The sequence below is a fragment of the Amblyomma maculatum genome, chromosome 8 (genome assembly GCF_055883805.1).
Source record: "Amblyomma maculatum isolate TAMU_Amacu chromosome 8, ASM5588380v1, whole genome shotgun sequence".
NCBI lineage: Eukaryota > Metazoa > Arthropoda > Arachnida > Ixodida > Ixodidae > Amblyomma > Amblyomma maculatum.
The window spans coordinates 52614102-52637864 of record NC_139351.1 but is presented as its reverse complement, the minus strand read 5'-3'; the positions used below and the strand labels follow the sequence as shown (position 1 = coordinate 52637864).

The 23763-nt window shown below is 42.3% G+C and overlaps 1 long non-coding RNA gene and 1 other non-coding gene across 4 annotated transcripts; one reads left to right on the top strand and one right to left on the bottom strand.

The window, feature by feature from the left end:
- The first annotated feature begins 335 nt into the window (after positions 1–335).
- LOC146181170 (uncharacterized) lies at positions 336–7394 on the top strand. 3 transcript variants are annotated; one of them, XR_014700422.1, is made up of 4 exons: positions 336–460; positions 5774–5842; positions 6796–6831; positions 7303–7394. It is a non-coding gene; the product is annotated as an uncharacterized LOC146181170 (long non-coding RNA). The 3 variants fall into 3 exon arrangements; XR_014700420.1 differs by having other exon boundaries at positions 338–456; XR_014700421.1 differs by lacking the exon at positions 336–460 and adding an exon at positions 5559–5661.
- A 15375-nt stretch (positions 7395–22769) lies between these two features.
- Positions 22770–22842, bottom strand: TRNAT-CGU (transfer RNA threonine (anticodon CGU)). The gene has a single exon. It is a non-coding gene; the product is annotated as a tRNA-Thr (tRNA).
- Positions 22843–23763: the final 921 nt, after the last annotated feature.

Genomic DNA, 23763 nt, shown 5'->3' with positions numbered 1-23763 from the left:
ATGAAAAGGAGGAACGCAGCTGGACAGGATCAGATAACTACTGACGTGTTGAAAGACGGATAATGCTAGAAACACGTGCACCCTGTATGCGCAATGCGCGATGACATCGAAAGTACCGGAGTCATTGTAGAACGCTAACATTATCGTAATTCATTCGAAAGGGGACGTTAAAGACTTGAAAAATTACAGATCATTAAGCTTGCTATCAGTTACGTAAAATTTATTACCAAGGTAATCGTTAATAGGATCCACAACACCTTAGGATTTGGTAAACCAAATGATCAATCAGGATTTCGAAAAGAGCGCTCTACCATCGATCATATGCACGTTATAAACCAGTTGATAGAAAAGCGCTTGGAATATATCCAGCCTCTATACATAGCATTCATTGCCTAAGAGAAAGCATTTTACTCGGTCGAAACATCAGCGGTCATGAAGGCATTGCGAGATCATGATGTAGGTGAGCCATATATGAAAGTACAGGAGGATATCTACACTGGCGGCACAGTAACCATAGTTCTGAATGAGGAAAGTGGTACAATTCGACTTAAGGAAGGTGTTAGGCGAAGAGATATTAACTTCCCAGTGCTATGTACAGCTTACAAGGATTTCGAATGGAATTGGTGCAGATAGGCATCAGAATTGATGAAAAATAACAGTAATCTGGGAATCGCTGATGACATTGCCTTGTTAAGTAACTCAGGGGACTGACTGCAATTAATGATATATGTTCTAAACACCAGAAGCAGACATGTAGGCCTTTCTGTTTCTCCTGTCTAGAAGATTACGATAATTTTGAGCAGCCTGGGAAGGGAACGTCAGTTTAAACTCTGTAGCGGAATGTTGGAAGTAGTAGGTGAATATGTCTACTTTGGGCATGTAGTGACCGCAGATTTGCACATCGAAAAGAAAATAACGGGGATAATAAGATTGTAAAGCAGCGCATTTGGAAGACACTCAAACATTTCTGCCAGCTTAGCGGTAGTACTCAAGCGAAGGTGTATAACGGTTGAATTCTACCAGTACTGACGAATATGGCATAAACATGGAGGTTGACGAAAACGGTTCACGACCACGGAGAGGGTCATGGAACGGAAATTTGTAGGTGTAAAGTTAAGAGATAGGAAGCGTGAGCGAGTGGGTCAGAGAAATAACTCGTTACTGATATTCAAGTCGAAATTAAGAAATGGGCATGGGGAGGACATGCAGTTTGAAGAGAGGAGAACCGATGGTCTCTTAGAGTAACCAATTAGATTCCAAGGGAATGTAAGGGCAGCAGGGGCGGTAGAAAATTAGGTGGATGGATGAGACTAAGAAATTCACAGAGGTCAAGTGGATGCAGCTAGCAGCATAGGATCCGGTTAATTATGGGGAAAATGGGGGAGGCATGCACTCTGGAATGGGTATAGTCCGGCTGATAATGGTGATTACAATGATTAATATTTTTCTAATTTGATATTCAAAAGGAGGGAAAAGACCTTTGTTGGGCCTGGTACTTGCTGTCTAATATTCTGAAACACCTGAACTGGGGCTGTTAAAATAAAGGAATAGTGAGGAAGCGGTAGAGGAATTCAGAGGTGAGCGACAGAAAGAGAGGATAGGTAAAAATAAATATAAAGGAAAATATACACACTATGACACAAGTGTGAAGGATCGTAGTACGTCATTTGAATCACAGCGAACGCGTGAAATGAAGCGGCAAGTTACCTTCATAGCGAACGCGTGAAATGAAGCGGCAAGTTACCTATCTCATGACGTCCTCAGCAGGATGGGTCAAAAGTTTTATCCCTTACTATATCCCAACTTTGTCTATATAGGGGCCATCTACGTCACTCCAGGAAGAAGGGCACATATAAAATATATATGGATGGTCGAATATGTAATTATCTATCTAAAAGAAGTCTTATCCTCTTACTAAAGCTCCTTATAGCACTTCTACGCTTCCTGCCCCGCACGTCTCACTTTTTTGCAGCTCTGCATCTAAACTGCAAACATGAATCCGTCTGAGCTCTTTGAGGATTAGTGGGAGGCGGTGCGGTCAAGCGAGACATTGGAGCGCCAGAAGCGGTTCGTTCAGCTGATGCTCGAAACACGTATACTTAATATGATTACGGACTAATGAAGCCGACTAGTCTGATTGTTGCATTGCGATCTCAATTATTTCTAAGAAAAAAAGATTTGGTCCTTTTCAGTCTGTTTGATTGGAGGTAGCCGGTAACATGGATTTCAGGCAATGAGGTGCATATACATTGTCTTCCGTGTATTTATTTACCAAGCATGACATCCAGCTCTTCGGAAACGCAGGGCATTCAAAAAGCTTGGTTAAATCATGAGCGTTAAGCATGGCAGGTTTCTTCCCACACACACTCCCAGGTTATGACAGCACGCTTTGTATGTGCGCGGCAACAGTGGCGGATATTAAGGGTATGTAAGTTCATCTCACATTTCATATACGCGAACGTGCATCTAAAGTTGGAGCTTAAGACCGAACTCTCCTTGGAACACACAGCACCAATTGCTCGTACTTACAAAATCATTAAGGTGCGATATATATATGCACAAACAACTTACTCTTCACCTAAAAACGGGCCATAAAGGTACCTTAGACCGACATTTAGATTTCGACCAACCATCAAAACCTTTCAGTAACAATTGTTTGAGCAATTCATCAACTTGGCTGGTTGTGTCTTCACAAACTTTATATGATGAAATGATGACTCAACATATGTTACTAACGGTACTAAATTAGTACGATGCGCTACAGCTTGATATCGAACAGCTGTCGCCAAACGGTATTGCTGAACTGGTAATATAGTGTCGTTTACTACCCCGTACACAATGTATTGTAGTATAATATACCATGTGTGTCCTAGTTTTTGGAGTCTCTGATGATGTACAATTTTGTCTTATGTATTTTGTAAGTTAATTTTTTCATTTTACTAGTACAAAATTGTGTTAAACGTTTAATATTGCATTGATCGTCAGTGATACTGGGGGACTGAAGCTCAGAAAAGCTGCAACAAAGCAGCTTTTTCTCCTGTCACTTTTGTGTGCTGTAACTTGCATGCGAAAAAAAAACCTAATTATTTTATTGATGGATTGAATGATTGAAAGGTGGAGTTGAAGTTCGCACTAGATGTTTGTGCGGTGGAATATGTCAGAGAGAAACAAAAACGCTCTCGAAGCGAACCAGTCGCTCAGAGGTGATACCGATGAGGAACGGAGAGGGCGCATCTGATCGTGATACCTCTCTGTGCTAATCAATAACTTAAAAAGAACTGACGATCTGTAAATCGTGGACTGTGGGAAAACATTAGGTAGGTTTTAAACCCACATTTTATGAAACGTAACTCTCCTAAGCTTAACAGCAGCAAACCGCAACGCTGAAATAAACAAATAATAACACTCTAATGCCCCATAACGGTGTGAACAGAGTGCCGTAATCCCATGTCAAATTTAGAAATTTCATCTTTTGTTTGTTGTTTAAAAACGTTCAAATAGCCTTAAGGATTGATGCGGTAGATATAAGCCTTGTATAAGAGAAACAAAAGCAAGCACATCTGACAAACGTTTACCGATACCTAGAAAGCGAAGATGTGTTGGCTGGCTATTTCTTCCACCCCATTGCGAATTCTGGCACAGTACAGACATGAAAAATATTATCAATGGGCCTGTCATTCACATAATTATAGGACCGTGCGAAAATGGGTAGTAGAGATTTCAAGCTTGAAATTAATTTTTGCTTTGTAGCTTATCAAACATCTCATGTTCTCTCATGGCAGTTATACTGTTGCTTTAGCCCCGGGATACGTCTTCTCCCCACTAGAATCTTGCAGGCAACCCAAGACAACCAGCATCATGACTTAAAGGGTAATCGTGTCGGATTTGTTAACCAGCACCATCTTGAGACAGAATAGGCTGCGTGAGAGATCTGTCTAAAAGCAGGCTACATATATGGCCGGTTCTAGATATTACCGAGCAAATTATATTCATTTGTGTAATATTTAAGAACACCTAATATTTTCAAGTAATTAGGGTGCATAAAAGACTAATTCTCTAACTTTCTGTGCACCTTGTCTCATAAGCTGTGTGTGAAAAAAAAACTTTGCAATGTCGGACAATATAAGAAGTCTAGCAGCCAATTTAAACTGGCTTCTTTGAACACACACAAGGCGTGCAGGCATTCCTTGTAAGCTACAAAGTAAAGCCTTCGTCCAAGGCATTGCATGAAAGTAGTTTCAGACAATGCTAGGCGAGGCTGTGTAATTTTTCCAAACTAGACACTAATGAAACGCCAGAGTATTCAAAGTAGTTAGAGAGAAAGCTCAGGAAAATGGCCGGCCACGGCACTAAGAAGCTAAGTGTATCGACCACCAATATAATGCTATTAGCCTCAATTGATGACAAAGGAATGGATGCAGATGCAGTATTGACTCAGATCATGGATCCATAATGAAGTGAACAGTATTCTAATGAAGCTGTAATTCAACGGTATAAATTTACGCGGTGACAACACCTAGTTTCAAGATTCAGCTGTTTCGGCAGGGATATTGGATTATTCAACACCGCTGAAAAATGTATAAAAATGAGAAATAGCAGTCAATATTAATTCCGGTATTCTTTAAATTCAGAAATGTATTTTTTAACCTGATTTATAATCCGTTCTGCTGCTAGAATACCGAAAAACCATCTACCCACAAAAAACCACTGTATTGTACCTATGTAATAAGGCCGGGAATAGAAATTAACGAAGAAGCCTTGCGTACAATTCCAGCACGGTGCATGATTCCAATAGCGAGGATAATTATACGTGTCAGCTTTAGAAAAGAGCATAATTTGAGGCTTTTGGGATTAGTGAACAAAATGTCAAGAACTGCTATCGTATATGCTGCAAGTGCGTTGTCGTTAGCGTTTTCATCTGTCACGATGTTTGAAGCTCTCAAGCTTTGCAGTAGCGTCACCAATATTTACAGTTGTCTGTATCATCACATTGAAAGTTTTGATCGAAAATTTTTGAACGAACACCACGCCTGCTGTAAAGTGCTGTAGGCTCCGCAACGCAGCAAGAGAAAAAACATATGGCCTACTTATCCATGCCTCTCCTGCTGGACACTGCGGTCCTTTACAAGCTAATTATGAGAAAGACTCGCTGGCTCAGCAATATACTTCTCATCTTAGCAACAATTTAAAGCTTTAAGGTTTAATTTGGCTAGAACATGTTTCTCACTCTGCGAAAAGACTGACATGACTACAAGTCTCACTTCTAACAGTGTTCATTTAGTATGAGCTTCTCCCTTTGAAAATAATTATTTCAAATTCACAACTTTTAGCTGCGCTACTACTCTCATGCGTTGATGCACATCTTAGCACTGACGGCGTTCAAAGATCCGGCCGTTGACAATCTCTGAATGACTGCCACATGTAGCTTTGTACATGTATGTTTGTAGGCGGCCGTTCACTCTCCATATCGCTCACACCGCCCACTATATCTCTCTGAGGACGAATGAGTTGGTGCTCCCAACAATCCGCGCTACCAGGAATATGGGGGAGTCATTCCGTCAAGTAGTTGGGCGCTTCACACACGAGCGAGAGCGATGCCCTTTTTTTTGCTACAGCTTTTCAGATGGCATCCCTTCCTCTCCTCTGATGGGACCCGCTCGGGTAGGTCAAAATATGCAGCGTAGCAATTAAAACAGATGTGAAGATGCATATGTTGATGGTTCTAATCTCTGTCAAACTCGGTGGAGATAAATGCGCTATTAATGCTTTTCAGGTTAATGATGTAATGCAGAATCATGGTGGAAATGCCGAAAGCCTGCAAAAATACATTTGCGGAGAAAATGTAAGAATCGTCTTTTTTAAACTTTCGGAAAATAAATTTCGTCTTTCTAGTGCGTCTGAAGCTACATGTAGCGATATACAATCTAACGTTAGCAGTCGACAGATATTTGTATTTTAAGACGGTATATTTTTGCTGCACGTGCGGACCTGTCGCATGTGCCGCGGAAGTTGAAACGCCATCTGAAACACTGATATTGCCTCGAATGATTCATATCTTTGTTTTTCGACAGCCTCCGACATGCGATCTTATCACTGTGATTCTAGCGCATGGATCGATTCTGTATTCTTTGTTTGTTAATTCTCGTTGTCGGCAGTTGCTGCATTGTTTTTCGTTGTCACGCAATATGCGTCGTTATGTATCTAGAAGATTCTGACTACTCGCACGCGGTTCTGCAATGTCAAGGCCTGAGGCTTTATTTCAATGTTTCTCCGCCACCTTTACATCGAGCGTTGGCGCTTGCAACGGGCGTTCTCAGTTCGACGACCAGAGAGCACGTTTGTTGCTATCTCAGCCGCCCAGTTGTTTAGTTTGTTAGTGTTCTGGTGTTCGGTATGAAACATTCGTAAAGTATTTTCATTGCTCACTCACTGGTGCTTCATGATGGTAATAAGAAGACAGCCTCTTTGATAGATGTTCCTATGACGTTTGCGTTCCCTATTTTAAACTTTGAATGCGCAGTGTGAATGAACACTTTGAATAAACTTCAGAGAATGAACGCAAGACAGAGATTATATCAAAACCCTGCCGGCAAGTTTATTTTTGATCGCTGCAGGCTTTGTTGGACATGAGCTAGCCGCACTCAAAACAATCTTTCCTTGAATTATCAAAATGTAATCCCTCTAAAGGATGCTAGCTTCCCAGACATAAAACCGTAGCCATGGCCCCATTTTGACGTTGTGCTGTGGTTGAAATAACTATTTTTTTCATATTTTCTTCTCTGCTCATTTCTTTAGGGAGCACATCACGAAAAAGAGGTGGTAGCTGCACTGGTAAGATATATTTATTGTACGTCAAAACATAATTGCCCCAATGATGTTCAACTGCACGGCTGGAGTTTTACCCGACCTTGGAAAACGTAATCAGTCTGAAATGTTAGCATGAATAGAAAAAGGAAAAGTACGCTTGGCTACTTCCTAAATGAAGTTTTGTGATGTCAAAGTAAGCGTTCATCTGTATGGGTCATACGCACAGGTTTAGATTATAAATGGTATCGCATGTAGGTATTGCCTTCCGCACCTTAATCCTCTTCCATTCATCTCCAAATGGTACACTTCTAAAAAATTATTTTGCCGACGAAAGCCGTGCAAAACAGCGGCAAATACGAAGCAACTAGCATTGGCATTGTAAGCAGACAACGTCAATACTTCAAAAAATCTGCAGACGTGATTGATATAGCTTATGTTTAAATTTGTGTACCACTGATATGATATGCGGGGTTAACATTCCGTTATTTCTTACAGTGGACATCGGCTGATGCAATTGAAAATTGCTCAGCGTTGATACAGCAACAGTCACAGAAGCAGAGTGTTTCGGAAACAAAATAAAGTCAGACTGCTTCGCTCTGAAAAGTGTCTTTTTTTCTTGGTACCTCTTATTACACCAACACTAATTCACAAGAAATCATACCATCTCATGTTTTCTTAACCATCTTGCAGAAAAGCTTATATTTTGGAAACAATACCTGGTCATGTGGCCACATTTCTCAACAATTCCAGCTGTAGCTTTACATATCGGTATTTTGCAGGTTCCTTCGGACATTTTTTCTTGATATGGGAAGGTATACACACTAACAAAAATTAGCTCAGTGTACGTATTCTACAAATGAACCCCATTAGATTACAGTCACACATTTTTTTCATTGTGAAATACGTATAACTTACAGGAAAAGGATGCAGTAAATTGCCAACGCAAACAGTTCTGCATATCTTCAAATTTACTTTGCGTATATGCTCATACAATAATGACGGCGAGCAGGTTTGTAGTAGAATTACTGACCTAGTGTGAATGTACTTCATTATTAAGAGTAGAATATACGCTTTAGTCAAAGTGACATGAGAGTTATACATATAATGAGGGACATATTATAATGGATAAGATGTCGATCCTGGTACAGACCAGCAATATATGCTAAACGATCTCCGTTTCTACAAGTCAGCATTGTACAAAGAAACAGCGTGTTAGGGACTCCTGACAAACACTGAGTTTTGTAGCTTTATTTAAAATAAAATTAGTACATCCCTTTGATACAAGCAAGGTGTGACTTAGCAACTGTCATCCCGCTCTCTTTATATTCTGTTGTAGGGTATACGGAGCCGCATTTGTTTCGACCACACTACCCTATAATGGCAGCAGCTTGATATATTTCGACACAAAGATTGCAATCGTAGTTTCATAGTCCTGAGCTGCTGCTGATTACGTAGCATCAGACGAGATTTGCCTGTCGGTTATCTACAGAGGTGTTCCGCAGAAGAATAACTTAGACATTCACATTTACTACATGGAAAGCAGTACGGCCCTCGACTGACCTCTATTATTCGCCTCCTTAAACGACATGTTCTGCGGAAAATTCATCGTAGGAGATTTGGTCGGAAAAAACATATTGGAAGTAACAGTCACGTAATTGTTGTTATATTTGGGGCGCAACCGTTCATTGTTTAGCCTCCAAGATTATGTCAGACCATTGCACTTCCAATTTAATATCCATTGTGTTATATCTACCCATTACCAAGAGTAGCAAGCTGTTCCACACACTGCAAGGCAACAATGCTTGTATATAAATCCCCGCTTTAGGCAAGTTCGATGAACCTGTTTAGACAATCTAACGGTGCAAGAAAACCTGAATATGCCGTCAACTGTGTCGCTGATATATTTTGGAGCGTCGAAACAATATTCTCAGTGTGTCCTTCAGAACTATCTACAGGCTTCTTGGATTCACTGTTAGTTATGTCATAAAAAGGTAACATAATTATATTTAATGTTTTAATTCAAAGAAAGCTTTTTTCTCAATTCAGAAACAAAAAATATATTAATTAGTCCAAGCCCTAATATTTGAAAGCGGAGCGCAGTTCAAGGATATGTTAGTAAAAATGGTCGAAAGGGATCAAAAATTGTTTAAAGCTGATTTTGACGCTGTTACATTGCGGCTGAAAGTTTGACCGAAAAAGATGTAATTATTACTGGAGCTGATAAAATGAAATAGAAAATTCAGTGTATCATTACACTGAAACAGTCAAATTGGGTCCTGTTTACATACACAAAAATGGCTAAGTCTTCGTCGGTCTTTGCAAACACCGACGAAAACAAGCTTTAAGTTGAGTAGGTCTTATAGCGTCCCCAATGTTCAAGTTGGAAAAATGAACTGAGCCGCCTGTTTTGCCTTTTCTTGAGCAAAGCAGGAGATTAGAGGAGCAAATTTCGTTTTTAAATACCTGTCCTATACAGTCACAAATTCTGTCCCAATACGCCCATAAAACAAAAGTTTTCGAAAGGACAAACTAACACGAGAAGAAGGAGTGGCCATCATAATAGAAAGGGTATTGATTTTGTGAATATGCCACCATTGAAGATGCCAAGGCAACTATACAGTCAGAAATTCTGTCCCAATACGCCCATAAAACAAAAGTGTTCGAAAGGACAAACTAACACGAGAAGAAGGAGTGGCCATCATAATAGAAAGGGTATTGATTTTGTGAATATGCCACCATTGAAGATGCCAAGGCAATGTTTTGTAAAAAAAAAAGAATTGGTGGTGGCTTAGCTTGGTTACGCCTGGATATCAGAAGCGAAAAGCTTCGGTGATGCCATGGCTTAACTTGTGGCTCCTTGGCGTAGTTGTGGCTTATCTTGTTGTTCACGGTTGCACCCTATAGATATTCTATGGCTTATCATCACGGTGAAGCATTCATTACAACCGTAAATCACATAAGATTAAACTTTATTCCGATTCCACATCATCATCACCGTTACACCTCTGTGTAGACATAAACACAGCGCGGTGAAAGCGCGCGGCACCGGCTAAAATCAACCGGCGGAGTCGCTGCGGCGGTTTCGGCGGCTCCGACCCTGCGCCTCTCCTGTAACGTCATGTGGTTTGCGCATGCGCAGCTGTGGCTCTTATTCCGAAACTAATACTACGCCAGGTCTAACCGCTCGTCGCTGTCTGCCGTGTCCATGTCCGTGACCGTGGTCCCTTGGCAGGAGCTGGGACGGTTCACATGGGACGATTATTTCAAACCCAGGACCCTTGCATTCACGTTACCCCTATAGGCCACTAAACTATGTTTATCATCATCATCATCATCATCATCATCATCATCATCATCATCATCAGCCTGACTATACCGACTGCTCGGCGAAGGCCTCTCCCATATTTCTCCAATTAACCCGGTTGTGTGCTAGCTGCATCCACTTAACCCCTGCGAGCTTCTTAATCTCATCCGCTCATCTAACGAATTTTTGACTCCCTTGCTACGCCTTCCTTCCCTTGGAATCCAGTTTATTACCCTAAACGACCATCTGTTATCCTCTCTTTGCACTACATGTCCTACCTATGCCCATTTCTTCTTCTTGATTTCCACTAGAATGTCAGTAACTTGAGTTATTTCTCTGACCCAGTCTGCATGCTTCCAATATCTTAATGTTTCCCCAACCATTTTTCGCTCCATAGCCCTCTGAATTGTCCTCAACTTAAGTAGAACCCTCTTGGTTAGCCTCCACGTTTCAGCCCCATAGATGAGTACAGGTAAGATGCAACTGTTGTATACTTTCCTCTTGAGCGATACCGGTAAGCAGCTAGTCCTAATCGGCGAGTGCTTGCCACATGCGCTCGAACCCCATCTTATCCTTCTTGTTATTTTCTTTCATAGTCCGGATCTGCGGTTACTACCTGTCCTAAGTAGACATATTCGCCTACGAGTTCCAGTGATCCACTACCTAACGTAAACTGCTGTTCCTTGCCGAGGCTGTTGACCTTTACCTTAGTCTTCTGCATATTGATTTTCATGCCTACATTTCTACATTTCTTGTCTTGGTTACCAATCATTCTTTGCAGTTCATCTCCTAAGTTACTTAGCAAGGCAGTGTACTAAGGTACGTTCATACGGCTTGGTTAAAATGGGGCTTTATATGTGTTTCTATACGACGGAGCACACGCGAGACTCGGAGTTACTAGCCTAGGGAAGCTTTTCGCTTCTATAACTCTTGGGTCACTCACTTTCTTTGTATGCTGCATTTATTGTAATACTGGCAATAGACGGTAATGCCTTATACAAACTATTTAGTTTCGTGTAGCGCCTTGTACAGGTTTGCAATTGATATTACTAGGAGACCAAAATCTTCCTGAAATGAACTGGCCGGCCATGATATTTCCTTGCGCATGCGTGGAAGTGCATTAGGTTTCATTGCTCCATTTTAACCTTAGCCCGGTTGTTTCAGAGTCTACACGCGTCCCAAAACCTTTTTGCATACTAGACAAACAAACACCGTACTCTGCCAGCTTATGTGACAGCAATGCCTATCTTTTTCAGAAACTACGTTTCATGATTTCAATAACCGGATAATACAAGCATACTAAACCACCTTCTCTTATTAAGTTCTTTTCATGACCTATCAAATGTCTCAGTTGCAGACATAGGCACACTATTGCGTAGGTTCCAAAGCATCGTATTTTACTGCATCTGTCGCTATGTATCAACCAAGAGAAAAACAAATGATCACAGGAGCCTGGACAACGCGCGTAATTCGTGCAAAGAGAAGTGTAAAGCGCTTACGGGGAAAAGTAAAGCATTTTTAGACTAGTAATATACTTTCTACTGCCATCGAGGAAAAAAAAGCAAAACTTTCTGTAGCCAAGAATAATTACTCTATTAATATGCTTCCTACCCTCCTAAAACATTGTGCCAGAAACTTCTGGGATTAGATAAATCGTAAGCCAAGCGACATAAGCCAAGCTCCAGAAGAAGAAAACATTGAATCTACGACTACCCTAAATTATTGCTTCCAATTATTGCTTCCAAGTTGACGACGGCAACTTCCCGCTCATAGACCAACATGATGATATGTTGGAAAACCTAACAATTACTCAGACTCGAGTTTTGAACCTATTGCCAACCTTAGACATTAAGAAAAGCATAGGCCCTAACAGGATACCCAATATTTTTCTTAAGAGATAGTAACTGCCAGCAATATATCGATACCTTTTTCTTTGACACATCGCTATCAGTTGCAACCTTATCATTCAAAGATTCATTTCTCCTCTATATCATGCAGTTATTTATTTCTCAACTGTTTTGCGACGCCACAATTCAGCGGTAAAATTTGATGTCACTACGATGCGAACATAGTCAGTTAATGCATTGGCATTAATAATATGCCATCCGAAGAGTTGTCAATAGGTTGAGTTAAGAAAGCCGGCTTGGTAACCAAAAGTTTGTTGTGATTTAGTTCTGGTTAACCCTAGTTGAATTGCGATATCAATGGCAGAAGATTCTTTTCACTGCTACATTATTTCCCTATCACTCTAAGGTGCTACATAATTGTGGGACACGTAAGCTCATCCTTTAGGAGTATGACGCGAGCGCGTAAGCTACCAGCCCACATATAAATGAGAAGGGTTTAATACTGCTGAACCAGGTATGGAACGAAAGCATTAGCTGCCGGTGACCGGGTGTTCTTCTTTTTCTTCTTCCTCTTCGCGACTGTTCAAGGTCAAATGTGGCCCTTCCTGGGATGACGCGACGGGCCGAAACCTGGCGTATTATTCATCTCGCAATAAAAAACTATGCTATGTTCGTAGTAATTCCAGTGCTTTCGTGGCTCTGTGTGTGTGCTGTTATTTGCACTTGTGCGAACACGGTTAGGCACAACAGTGATAAGGCGGCGCACGTAGGAGGCTTATCAACGCATGCCACTATATAAGGAACCGGCAAATGAAGACGGGGAATTTTTTGCCTCTCAACGGTTAACAGGTCTGTCTGTGGCCGCTCCGGAGCCGCGCCGTTCGCTTCACACGACATGGTGTCAGAAGCGGGGTCCAGTCCGTAGGGGCGGTCCCGTGTTTCTCGACTGACAGCGGATTGTGCAATGGATACCCCCCCGTCACGACCAGGTGGTCTAGCCGTCATGTTGGAAATTATTCCGCCGGGAAACTTCAGGAGTGGCCAGAATGGGTTCAGGAGTTTGACGACTACCGATACTCTTTGGGTCTGAATTAAAGGCCAGAAGTCAAGTACAAATGCTGCTGCACGCCATGGGAAGGCAAGGCAGGAAAATGTTCCTAATGTTTGGTCTCTCGGAAGATTAATCTAAGAACTACACGACGGTGGGCAAAAAGCTTTCTGCTCACTTCGTTACAACAAAGAACGTTTTGTATGAATGTGCCTGTTTCTATCGCAGGCAATCGCTCTACATGTCCTGGCTGATCACTGAAAGTTCGGCACCCTTCAGTCTTTTCTGGAGCGGGACAGGTTCATCATCGAACTTGCAGATACCGCACAGTCAGAGTCGCTCCAGATGGATTCCAGTATCTCATTAGAAACAGCGCTCGCAAAGGCTCGCCTGAAGGAGATTATTCAGCGACGACAGCAAGAACTACGCCCCACTGAAGCGACGTCTGAAGTGTGGGCGGTAGCAAAACGGCTACGACGAGTGCTTCGACTTACCGCGCAACCTCCTCGACGCCCGGTGCAAAATAGTCATGAGGACTTGTAGCGCTGTCGGTTTGGTGGACGGCTGTACCATCTTAGGTTCAGTGGCCCGCTCGGGCGGTGCGGTGTAACGTAGAGCCAAAGGACACATCGCTATGGTCTGCGTAAACTACGCTCCTAACCGAGAGGTAGGCGCTTCCGCTACTTTGTGGCGTTAGAAAACTACTTTGTAGGAATGCTTAGTGGGGCTAAGGCTAGGTTTGTTCAGTTAAGGATAAACGGATTGCCGATATTTGCTAAGGTTTATTCCGGAGCGGAAGTTTCGGTCGTTCCGCTCGATTTCTCCGCTGTGCCGGCGCGGTTACAGCCGTCACGCGCAGTATTAACAGATGCAGGAGGTCAACATCTCACTTGAAAGGATCTTTCGAGGCAGAAGTCGTTTGGAAGCAGCAGGTCTGACAACAGACGCTCTATATGGTAGACGCTGTGCATACTGTTCTTTTGGGGCTACCAGCGATTGAGGCCCTTGGTTTGTTGATGTCCTATCGGATAAAGTGTTTAAAAACCATGCACCCTTAACTTCTCTCGGGTCCCCAGTCGAAAAAGCTACAGAACTGTGTCAAAAATATGACAAAATATCCTGTAGTTCTGTCGTAACCATAAGATTTTTCTGTTGTTCTGTTGTACTTTTCTGTACTTCTGTAGTTTTTCTGTAGTATATTTCTCTTGTCTGTAGTTCTGTAGCACTTTTCTGTTGTAACTACAGAAATTTCTGATGTTACTACAGAATATTCTGTTGTCACAACAGGTTTCCCGTCAAAAACCGCATAGAAATTCTGTCGTAACATCAGAAAACTTTCTGTAGTTTTTTCCGACGAGTACACTATTCGGGTGAAGGAGGGTGCTTCTACTTTCGCCATAAGCACGCCTTGTCGTGTTCCAATTCCGTTACGGCAAGCTGTGAAAGCTGAACTACTCAAAATGAAGTAAGGAGTAATCAGAAAAGTTGATGAGCTAACCGGGTGGTGCGCGGGCATCATGCCAGTGCTCAAGCTGTCGGGTGCAGTGCGCATCTGCGTAGATTTAACTCAGCTAAACAAAAGTGTGTTCCGAGAGCGTTTCGTGCTGCCGAAAGTTAATGTGTTTGGCGTACTCACAGGTGCCTCTTATTTTTCGAAGTTAAACTCGGGCTTCCATAAAATTAAACAGGCAGGGGCGTGTCGGTTGCTCACCACTTTGATCACACCCTTTGGGTGGTACTGTTTTCATCGGTTACCATTTGGGAAAACTTTTGCCCAATAATATTTTCGGAAGCGCATGGGCGAAATCTTGGATGGTCTGTCGGGGATAGTAAAGGTCATGGAGGACGTATCAAGTTTTGGTACATCAAAAACTAAAAATGATGAAAGGATACATGCCGTTCTAAGGAAACTTGTTACAGCTGGCGTAACAGTCAATGGAGTTAAATGGTTGTTAGGCGTTCGCGAGGTAACGTTTCGGGCTACGTTGTTGATTCCGCTGGCATTAATCCTGACACTAAGAAAGTACAAGCAATCAAAGAAATGGATGCACCGGCAGCACTACCGGACGCGGGCAGGTTTTTAGGTAAATTATTTGGGAAAGTTTGTTCCAAACATAGCTTAACTATCGGCGCTGCTTCATGAACTGCTCGTGAAGGGCAAACAGTGGCATTGGAGACAATCGCAGAAGAGAGCGTTTGCTGCTTTTTAACAGCTTGTGTCGTCAGCAACATGTGTTACAAAGCTCGATCCAAAGCTTCTCACAGTATTCTAGGCTGACGAATCTTCGTTCGGCATCGGAGGAGTGCTGCTTCAAGTGCATTTACCCGGACAGAAATAGGCTGTTGCTTTAATCTCCTTTACCTTGACTCCAAAGGAGCAGAGGTACGCGGAAATTGAAAAAAGAAGCACTGGCTCTCACCTGGGCGGCCGAACGCTTGAAAGGGTATTTAGAGAACTTGATGTTTAGTTTAAAACCAATCACAGGCATCTCGTTACTCTTCTGGTAAATTCGCGTCGACGAGTTACCGCCGAGGATCCAAAGATTTCACATGAGGCTTATGAGCTTTTCCATCACCATTGTCAATGTCCTAAGGAAACAAATTGTAACTGCTGACTCCTATCTCGGTCACCTTGTAAAGAGGCAAGTCCGGCGTGGGTCCAGTCAAAGTGGGTCCAGTTGTCGTCTGATGAGGTTCCAAGTTTTTCTCAAGGCTCTGCCAGCGAAGTTACGTCTTCAGCCCATCTGCATAAGGTGCGGAAGGCGCAGCAAGGGATAAAATCTGCATGCCAGCAACTCTTTTTCTACTGCCGCAATGGTTCGCCGCGGTTCGCAAACGTTACGAGCTGGTTGAGGCCTTTTTGTCGCATCGAGCATACCTTATCGAATGTGACGGAGTGGTAATGTTCGATCACCGTTTCATCCCTCAGGAAATGCAAACCCAACTCCTGACAGCGTTACATGAAGGCCATCACATGATAGTAAGGTGTCATTGTCGAGCTCGTGAATCTGTCTGGTGGCCGGGGATTAGCTCAGAGTTGGTGTCAGTTGAATAGCTGCTAGAGTGCTCTAAACTGAGAGTACAAAGGGCAAAAACAATGATACCGTCGAAGTCGTTTTGCCCTGGCAGAAACTAGGAGCAGACCTGTTTTATTTCAACTAGAGACATTCTATTGTGGTTGTGTACTACTCTTCGCGCTTTCCGGAGGTTGGTTCGTTACAGTCGTCGAATGCTACTGCTGATATAATATAGCTGATAAGATTTTTTCCGGGAATGGCATATCGGTAACATTGCTGACTGATAATGTCACGTCAAGCCCCAGGTGTCCGCAATCTAACGGGGCAGCAGAGCGCACTGTTCAAAACATCAAAAGATTGCTAGAAAAGTCGGCAGAACCATACTTGGCCCTGTTGAAATGCAGGAACAATCCAGGTCCTTTGGGCAAAAGCCCTGCTGAGCTTCTGATGAACAGACGGTTGCGTTCAGCAGTATACCGCTGCATTCCAGCCGCCTGAGACCTTCGAAGTTGAGAAACCTAAAGGTCTTTGTCAGCAGAGAAGAAACGGTTAGAGAAAAGCAGTGGCGCAACTTTGACAGTAATCACGCGACTAGACAGCTTAAACAATCTCAAGCTGGATATCGGATGTGGTCAAAGACAGTCCGGTCAGTGCTACGGTTTTGAGACGGGCTTTTCGACGGCACTTCTACGTCGTCAAGACAGACGTGGCTTGGAGCTGGAAAAGAGCCGGTGTGCATTGATCCTTTACAGGTCACAACTAGAAAACTACGACTCCTCTGTTGAAATCCCAGATATTCCAGGACTACTGCAATCTATAGAGACCCCAGAAGGCAGCAGAGTGTCGGTGAACACTACCGGGACAGAAAATTCAGTCCCCATTTGCTTTCACGCCCTCTAATGCTGCTGCAGCTTGATCAGAACCAAACAATAGTAAAACGTCCGGTACTTAAGTTGCCCGTTATGGCCATGAAGTAAGGAAGCCGCTACATTATGGCTTAACTTAACCGGCCACCGAACCTGCGGTGTATCTATCGAACGTGGCTTACTAGCTGCGCTATACTATAGCGCTCTTCTCGGGGTAGGGTTCGCATAGTTTGTGTTTCAATTGCCACCTGTTATTTTAATTTGTTATTGTTCACTTGTCAATTTTTCAATTGTTGCTTTCCGCCTCTTCTAGTTCAAGTGTTGTTTTGTTGTTTCTTTTTGCAATTTTGCTTTTCACCTCCTGTGTATGTGTTTTTTTCGGTATTGCTTTTAAAAAGGAGATGTGGTGTCATTCCAGCTGAGTTGCTTCAAAACCTCAACTATGAAGAAGCTGTTAACGTTCTGTATACAATATGTCAGCAAATTTGGACAACCCTGCAGTGACCACAGGATTGGAGGAGGTCAGTTTACATCTCTATTCCAAAGAAAAGCAGTGCCAAAGATTGTTCCAATTACCGCACGATCGCGCTTATTTCGCATGCTAGCAAGGTGATGTTGAAAATCCGCCAAGGTAGGCCCCAGCAGTATGTGAATCGGAAGCTTCCGGACGTGCAAGCTGGGTTTCGTAAGGGCAGAGGAGCTAGAGACCAGATTGCCAGCCTTCGCTGGATCATCGAAAAAGCAAGTGAGTTCCAGAAACCCATCTACTTCTGCTTTATTGATTATGCGATAGCGTTTGACTGCGTAGATCACAGCAGATTGTGGCAAGCTCTCCAAGAAATGGGGGTTCCAAATCACCCCATCTGTCTCCTCAGGAGCCTGTATGAAGGGCAAGAGGCCACAGTCAGAACTGGGCAAGGTCTTACTGATTGGTTTCCGGTTGAGAAAGGAGTGAGACAAGGCTGCATACTGTCGCCCTGGCTTTTTAACCTATCTGCAGAGTGCATCATGAGGAAGGCCGGTCTGGACGAGTCTTCAGCTGGAGTGAAGATTGCTGGGAAACGTATCAACAAACTTAGATATGCGAATGATACCACTTTAATGGCAGAAAGTGAAGTGGAACTCAAGAGACTTCTGATGCGCGTACAAGAAGAGAGTGAGAAGTTTGGTGTTAAACTGAATATTAAAAAGACAAAGATCACTGCGTCTTGCCCTATCAAGTCCTGGAGCATCAATTGACAAGAAGTGCAAGCTGTGACAGTTTTTGTCTTCTTGGGCTCCAAGATTACCTCGGAAGGAGACCGCAGCCATGAAATCAGGAGACGCCTGCTTCTGAGAAAAAGAGCAATGGTTAGTCTTGACCGCCTAGTAAAGAGCAGAGACATTAGTCTGCCAACCAAGATCCGTATAACTCGTGCTATTGTCTTTCCAGCTGTGATGTATTGATGCGAGAGTTGGACTGTGAAGAAGGCTGACCGCCGAAGAATTCACCCGTTTTAATTGTGGTGCTGGCGGAGAATCCTGAGAGATCCTTGCACGCCCAGAAGACCAAATCAGTCGATATTGTCGACTATAAACCCTGCTTGCTCATTGGAGGGTCAAATTCTAAAGTTAAAGCTCAGCTACTTTGGTCATCTGATGAGAAGAGATGAGTTTCTGGAGAAAGATTTGATGTTGGGAAAGGTTGAGGGGCACCGGAGAAAGGGCAGGCAGCGAACGTGATATTTAGATGGCATCCTCGAGTCGCTGCAGATGAAGTTATGTGATGTTAGGACGATAGTGAGAGACCGGAAAGCGTGGCGTGATATGGTCCATAGGGTCACTAACAGTCGGACACGACTGAACGACTGGAGTGAACTGCGGTGTCATTAGACTTGTGCGCACAGTGTCAAGCGCAACCGTGATAACGCGGCGCACGTCGGAAGCTTATTACCGTATGCCACTAATAAGGAACCAGTAAATAAAGTCAAGGGTACTTTTGCCCCTCAACAGTCAACTGGTCTGCCTGTGGGCGCTCCGGAACCGCGCCGTTCGCTTGACGCGACAGTGCGTAAGCTGATTGCGCGACGTCCAGGAAGCTCTTTACATTTTCGTCTCCTATTATAGTATTGTAAATCTTTTAGATTTATCATCAAATTTTTATCCACAATTTAAACACGGTCAACTTCATGATACCACAATAAAAAGATAATATAACTCTAGCTGCTGTTGATTTTTATCTTGTGTAATAAATTTGCAAGCAAAATCATGTTTCAATATGAAGTGACTGGGGTAAAGTTACAATATGAGATGTGTCGAAGTATTCATCTGCCTTTCAACATATGATGTTTAAGACGAGTATTGAGTAGTTGTCTGAAACACATTCAAGTAGCTGTATATATGTGTTAATAAGATGTATAGAAATAAACACAACCACAAGTGCTACTACCATTCTACTGCTACTACTAGTAGTCTGCCTATGACTATTTAACTGAACCAGGTGTATAAGGTATCGCTCAAATATTTAGTCTTGCGCTTCCTTGCTCATGCTTTTCAGACGGGAGGAAAAATAATGTAATTATGGTAAGCCAAAAATCAATATTTTGCGTGCCATTCATATGAAAAATATTTTTTAATTGTACACGTAGATATTCACACGTGAGGTGATATCATCCTCGCTATCCAAATTTCGAGTTGACACAGTAATCATGTGAAAATTGCTTGAACTCTCTAATATCTGAAACATGAGAAAGCAGACGACCGAAGTGGCACGTTTCAAATCCAAAATTTCTTTTAGATTTTGAAACATAGCTTCTTCGCAGCGGCAATTGGCAAATACTTCGAAAGGCATCAAGCGGCATGGCGCAATTCTTGGATGACAGACTAAACAAGTACAGCATTCTCGGTATATTATATATTAAAGTATATGACGACTTTCTTATAGCAACGGAGTGAACTTTACTAAGCATACGAAATAGAACAAGCTAAATCGAAGATATTACTGATACAGCCACGCGCATAACACGTATATGCGGATTTTCAGAATTCTAATTATCGTCCACACGTCACGTCACCCGGCCATCAAATACAAGGCTGTGATGCAAAGACGCCTCTCGGGACCTGTTCGAAGTTATAAACTTTCATTTGGTATTTTGATTCGTGAAAGGTCATGGGTGAAACCAGCTACATGCAAGAATCTCCAATTGACAGGGCGTGCTCTCCTGTATGCCATATTTATTGGCTGTTTAGCTATATACCTATACTCGGGGACACCTTTTCTTGGCAATGGGCGCAAAGGTAGGAAGGCGGGCCCTTTAAACGTGTCGCTCCGCCATGTAGTTTTACCGCGCTGCTTTCAGCCTGCATAGACTTTGCAGACTATTTCCTTCGTTTGCTCCGACAACCAGCGTCTCTTGAACTTGACTCGAATCTTGTCTGGTGAAAACGCTTCAAGTCGTTGCGGAGTGAACGAACCAGACCCGGAACAATCCGAGCAGGCGGCAGTCGTCATCTTGTCTGCAAAGTTGGGGCGTCTCGAAACCCCGCGACAGACATCACAAAATAAAACCTGGTGCAACTAAGACAAGTGTTTTAGGCATGAGGGCTTCATTTCGGAAAATCAGTTCTGTTATAAAAATATACCGTATATAACTAGCGCTATGATTCCAATTTGTTTTTGCAGAAACTACTCTTGTAACTAGAGACTATATTCAGCGGCGTAGGAAGATGGTGCGTTTTGGCTCTGTATCTTTGGCTTCATTGCGAAGAAAAAGTGTCCCTGATTATAGCATTACATCACTAGATCAGTGGTGAGCCAATGAGAAGAAAAGGGCTTGTGGTTGCAGCTAAGATGAGAGCATATGTGGTGCTCAGTTCAGTCGTGACCGACTCTTCGTGACCCTATGGACCATGTCACGCCACGCTTTCCGGTCTCTCACTATCTTCCTAACATCACATAACTTCATCTGCAGTGCCTCGAGGATGCCATTTAAACATTTGTTAAATTGTTTTCAAGAATCCACCGCAATGATAATAAATTGTAAAGATGTGGTGGGTCAGAATGCTCAACCTGCTCTCAACTACTCTTCGTCATTATCACCATCAGTGTTAGTAAACATACTGCAAAGCAAAGACCTCCTCCTAATTACCTCAATTAACTCGCCTCTGGACGAGCTACGCCCACTTATTTCATTTAAACTTCCGAAATTCATTCGGTCACATCACTTTCTGCCCCGCACTGGCATGCTTGCCTTCGTATGAAATTCCACCTGTCAGCCATAGGGTCCATCCTTCTTTCTGACTTCGGATAACATGTCGGCCAATGCTCATTTCCCCCCTCATTTTTCTTCCTCATTTCACTGCATATTATAAACTCGCGTCTATCTCCTGACTAACTTCTATTACTGCCGCTCTCCGTTCCGTACATATCTGCGTTGTTCTGAAGCTGAATCCTTTTCGTGAGTCACCAACATTGTTCCCCATAGGTGAGTACCGAGAAAATTTATGTATGTACATTCCGCATGATGGACGCTTAGGAGCTGCATTTCATAATAATATGAACGTACTTGCAGAATGGCCCCCATCCTACTCTAGTTTTTTTGTTTATTTAGTTTCTTTGGCCTCGATCTGTGTCCGCTACAATCCTTATGTTGCTATATTTACTTGCCAGTTACACTCGCCAAGCGTCGTGAAGAGTCGCTCCGTTCCAAGGCGATAAAACTTTATTTTCTGTATAGATACTTTGCCTACCTTTATGATTTTGTCTGTCAATGCAATTCATTATTGTCTGCGGTAAATCCCCTGTGCCATTAGAACGACAATGTCACTAACCAATAGTGGGTTGCTGAGGTATTCTACATGAGTCATTCTCATTAAGTGCCTTGTCCTGGTCTGAGTTCTTCCTAAAAGAAAACGATGAGTGTTATTAGAAGTCTTCAACTTGCGGCTTAACGCAGTCTTATAGAAAATTTGTTTTTTTTTATAAAAAGAACTACGGGCGGATGCTATATATTTTTTTCTGTTTCTTCTTTAGGGGTCTACCTCAGGAGCACTGTAGCTACCTTTTTCCAACACCTATAAATACTGATCTGGATCTGTAACATGCCACAATAGAAACTGCAGTAAAACCTTGTTATGTTCTTCGAGAATGTGTTAGTCTGCTTGTATATATATATATATGTATGTAGGTATATATATATATATATATATATATATATATATATATATACATACATACATACATACATACATACATACATACATACATACATGTATGTATGTATGTATGTATATATATATATACATACATACATACATACAACCCCGCCGGGGTGGCGCAGTGGTTACGGCGCTCGACTACTGTTCCCAAAGACGCGGGATCGAATCCCGGCCTCGGCGGCAGCTTTTCGATGGAGGCGAAAAGCAAGGCGCCCGTGTGCTGTGCGATGTCAGTGCACGTTAAAGAACCCCAGGTGGTCGAAATTTCCGGAGTCCTCCACTACGGCGTCTCTCATAGCCTGAGTTGCTTTGGGACGTTAAACCCCACAAACCAAACCAAACCAAACCAAACATACATACATACATACATACATACATACATACATACATACATACATACACATATATATATATATATATATATATATATATATATATATATATATATATATATATATATATATATATATATATATATATATATATATATATATATATATATATATATATATATATATATGAAGGAAAGAAGCCAACAGTCGGCGAGGCCAAGGAAAGCGTTGGGGATGGTATGTTTATGTTATTTTTCTTTTTTTTAATGTTTACTTCGATAACCACAGAAATTAGTAATGTAATCTGTTTAGGGGAAAGATAATTAGACACAAAGTAGAAGAAAAAACAACGTGCCGATGGTGGGATCCGAACCCACGACCTCCGAATAACGCGTCCGGTGCTCTACCAACTGAGCTACATCGGCCGCTGTCCCCCCTGCTACTTTCTTGGGTATTTATGTTGTCTGTATACGAACCTTGAGAGTGTATTCTCACGACGGCTGTTAAACAGCCGGGACATCAATAAATTGTTTCACACGTTGGTCTTCGTTTATCACTACAATTTTTATTATTTGGCCGGTAGCGTCATGATCGCCATAGAAACAGGACAACAAAGGAAAATAGCAGCGCAATACATAGATTGGGGTCGCTGTGTCTAGTGCATTTCACTAATTAGTAGACGAGTTTTAAAGTGAGCATCAAACCCACGCAAAATGGCCCTTTTTTCTGATTTTCGCTTCATGTGTAGTTAATGGATTAGTTATTTTATGAAGTACATGCAAAATATCGTTGCCTATTGTACATTACAATAATTGTTTTCAGATACCTTTGCTCCTCCCAATATAGCCGGACTGTCACTGTTCCTGGAATTAAATAGGCAATAATTGAATGGTTGACTAATTCAAATTATTATTACAGGTATAGATTGTATATCTACATAGAATTTTAGTGGCTTCCTGCACACTTTCACATCAATTGTTAGGGATCGTTTCAATATGGCTAAATAATATGGCGCTTCCTCACGTGACTAACTACATGTTTTGAGCCTATTTAAATTCGGTCACCGAGTTTCATCTATTACCTCTTATCCTATATCTTAATAATCCAGAGGTGACAAAAGTTCGTAATCTTTTATAAATAGGCAGTTGACAGAAGTCCACTCCCTCAATCTCACACCACAAGATATATCCTGCCAGCAGACCATGCGCATATGGAATTCGTGGTTGTTGAACCTACCAAATATCACCGTACCCCCTTAGCATTTTACAAAGTGGCATAGAATTTTCTCCGCCCACTTGAGTTTCCGTTTTGGACCGATTAGCTTCCAAAGCGTTAATATGTGGCTT